Source organism: Triticum urartu, chromosome 2 (assembly GCF_003073215.2).
Source record: "Triticum urartu cultivar G1812 chromosome 2, Tu2.1, whole genome shotgun sequence".
NCBI lineage: Eukaryota > Viridiplantae > Streptophyta > Magnoliopsida > Poales > Poaceae > Triticum > Triticum urartu.
In genome coordinates, this window is record NC_053023.1 from 16,244,379 (window position 1) to 16,247,724 (window position 3,346).

Here is a 3,346-nt window from a genome sequence, read left to right on the forward strand (position 1 = left end):
CTTCTCCACATGTGGCTCCTCCCGAAATCACTATATAGACATACAAAGATGGTTCGCTTAATTCTATCGACCAGAAGTGTGTGAAAACGATTATTAGACATATACGACAAACTCGTTCGTTTAAAGCATGGGAGATGATCAATACGCCTACAAAACTACATCCAGAACAAACTCGTGCAAAATAAAGCCTACAAATGGCACCATTTTAGACATAAGCCTTTCTCTCGGGAGAAAACCAGAATGGGAAGCTAAAGCCGCACAATATATGCTCTGCATTTTTAGATAGTCAAAATTCTAAATATCTCTAATGCAATAAAACAACAAGGAAGAAAACAAGCTGCATATGATTTAAATTATGGTCGCTGAACTTCTAAAGTTTCCCCTTATATGACAGCCTTGTTCCCAGCAAGGGCCATTACTGTATTTGGAATTCTTGTATGAAAAATATCCATAATTTAAAACTATATTCGGCAAGACATCCTCTCTACCAATGATACTATCAAAAATAACAAAACAAAATTACAAGGCAGATATATGCAACATTGGGAATGCAGAAGGAACCATAATCAAGAAGAAAGGTTACTGATCCTGCCATTCATCTGTTCAGTATATTATCTTATCAGACCGAATAAATTTTCTTATCAGCATGGGGTGCATCATTAAGTAGCAGACCTATAGTCCAGAATCTAATAAACAATAAAGCGTGTGTATGTACTTAGGAACCATGGGTAGAAAGCAGAATTCAGGCAATAGATATTGGACTACATGCATGAATTTAATACAACATTAAAAGCACACTTTATATGTGTACTCGATAACCATAGGTAGAAAGCGGATTTCAGGTAGTAGATATTTAACTGCAGGCATGAATTGTAACATATCTTTAGTAAAGTTCAAATATAAACAGAACACCATGACATTTATTCTGTTCCATCTTAAGTGAAAAATGCTTGATGGGGCACCCTTAATTGCTCGGTACCCTTCGTTAAAGTTTGTGTTTTCTGCACAAGTTGTGGTTTATACTTATTACTTAATAGGGAAAAAATGATTATGTGATATAGTAAATTGAATATGTCTTCTAGCATAATTATTTCAACTAAAAATAGATGTTGCTTCGTTTTTCCTCTCAGCAAATAGTAATGGTTCCAAGATGATAAAACACAAAGTTAGCTCTAATGAAACTTCGGTGAAACCAGTTTGCTCTGGTGAAACCTCCACTATATAGAAGAAAATCATGGAAAATGCCACAGGTTACTCATGTCCAGTGGAGGCGATAAAGAAAATATCCATAAATAGTAGGATGAAGACAAAACTAACAATGAATGTAGAATGAATAGAATATCCTAACAAATAGAGTAGGAATAGTTGTCATTGTAGGATTGCACTATAAGAACAATACCATTACACTATTGGAGCATCACAACATTGTCTGCAAATAATTCTCGGGAACTCTAAAAAAAGAATTTTTTTTATTAAAGAACTAAACCTGAGCTTTCTCCTCATCTTTCTTATCATCCTCTAGCATCTCCCGTGTGCCTCTAAATTTCGGCGCCTCTTCCCAGGTAGATATTTCTGCAGTGTGGCAGATAAGAAGTTAACTAAACTATATATCTAATGCATATTGCCAGTCTAATAAGCAAAAAGATTACTGTTGATCACAGCCATACCACTGGATTAGAGCCAAGAATAGGAACATCTCATGCAGTTCTCTTTCAAGCAACACTTTTATTTGATATGTAACTATTGTCGGTTTCTAATCCTACTACGAAATTAAGGCCCCTCTTTGGATTGAAGTAAATTCATGGGATTTTTTAGAACTATAAGGGGTCATTACATAATCTGGTTATGATCAGACTATAGCAATAGAAAAATAAACTCAAAAAAGGAACATAAAGAATCAAAACCTGTAACTTTGGGCATCCACCCTGGTCGTCATTTCAGCAACCTGCGACTCCCCAAGAGGCAACTCCAATCTGAAAATAACATGGGGAGTAAGACGAGGGGATCTGAATTTGAGGAAATGAAATATCACACCTCTTTAGCCAGCATTATTCGAGGATGCAGGCTGCTGCCATCTATGTCTTCCATGCCATTTCACGCCTTTGAAGCCCCGAACCTGCATCACCTTGGGGGAACAAATCTAACCCTATGGAATTCCACTGTCATGTTCATAATAGAAATTAACATGAGCATGGCTAATACCTCCTGCATTTCTATGTTCCCTAAACCAAAGAAGAAATAAAATATATGCACGTAAAAATAATTACAGAAAAATTGGATTGGCAGTGTGTTAATAAACCTCTCTCCCTCTGTCCCTCCCTCTCTCTGTCTCTCTGTCTCTCTCTGTTTTGATTGACCTGCGATGTATGGTCTGTGAAATCGTCTGTTTATTTCCGTGTCTGAATCCATTAGCCTCTAGAGTTTGTCTAATCAGGCAGACTTTTTCGGAATGAAAGCTTCACAGATCTATTTAGATATACCTGAAGGAACATGTGCGCTCTGTCATTTGAATAAACTAACTCAATAGTTTGGGAGAAACATGCACAGTGGACAGAGGTACCCCTCTTCTCATAACAGAAGATCACAAGATAGGTAATCATTTAACCTTACTTCTGTTGAGATCTTAAGGCGTATTCACATGCATCTATGGTGGTAATAACTATCTATCTTTTGCAGTCAAAATAAGTATGTACGGTTGGAACTTTAATTCCTGGAACATAGACATACTGCAACAAAGTGGAGTAATTCGACCTGATTTTATAAAAAAATACAGATCTTTTCTTAAACATAGATTAGAAAATAAAAATACATACAAGAGGCCATGAAATCAAAACAATGGTTCCGATAAGGACAAATACTACCACTGCTAATGACCTAGAGGAATTTCCATAAACCAATTATCTATAGCGCAAATCCAAATGTAGAATGGTTTCATTTTGTACCAAGTTCTTAGTTTTCAGGAGCATTAGAGAAAGAAATTCCCCAACCTAGAGGTAGAGAAATAGCATGAAGCAACCCTAAGAAAATCAAATGCTGAGAGATCCTTGATCTACCAGATGTAGAATATATAGACACTTAGGAGAAAAGAGACCAATACACTATAGGTTTCTACAATTGTTTTATTATGGTCGCTGCAATCAATTCCCAACATGATAAAATTAAGATAAAATCTTTCACATAAATCAAACTGACAACCTTACCCAAGGCATATTTCAGCAGTCAGCATATTAATAAGAACATAGTCTAAAACATCGATAAAAGAGCATTGTCAAGGAAAAGCTATCAGAGACAAAACACCAAATGCGTTAACCATAAGATTCTTCTAAACTAAAAGGAAACATCAAGA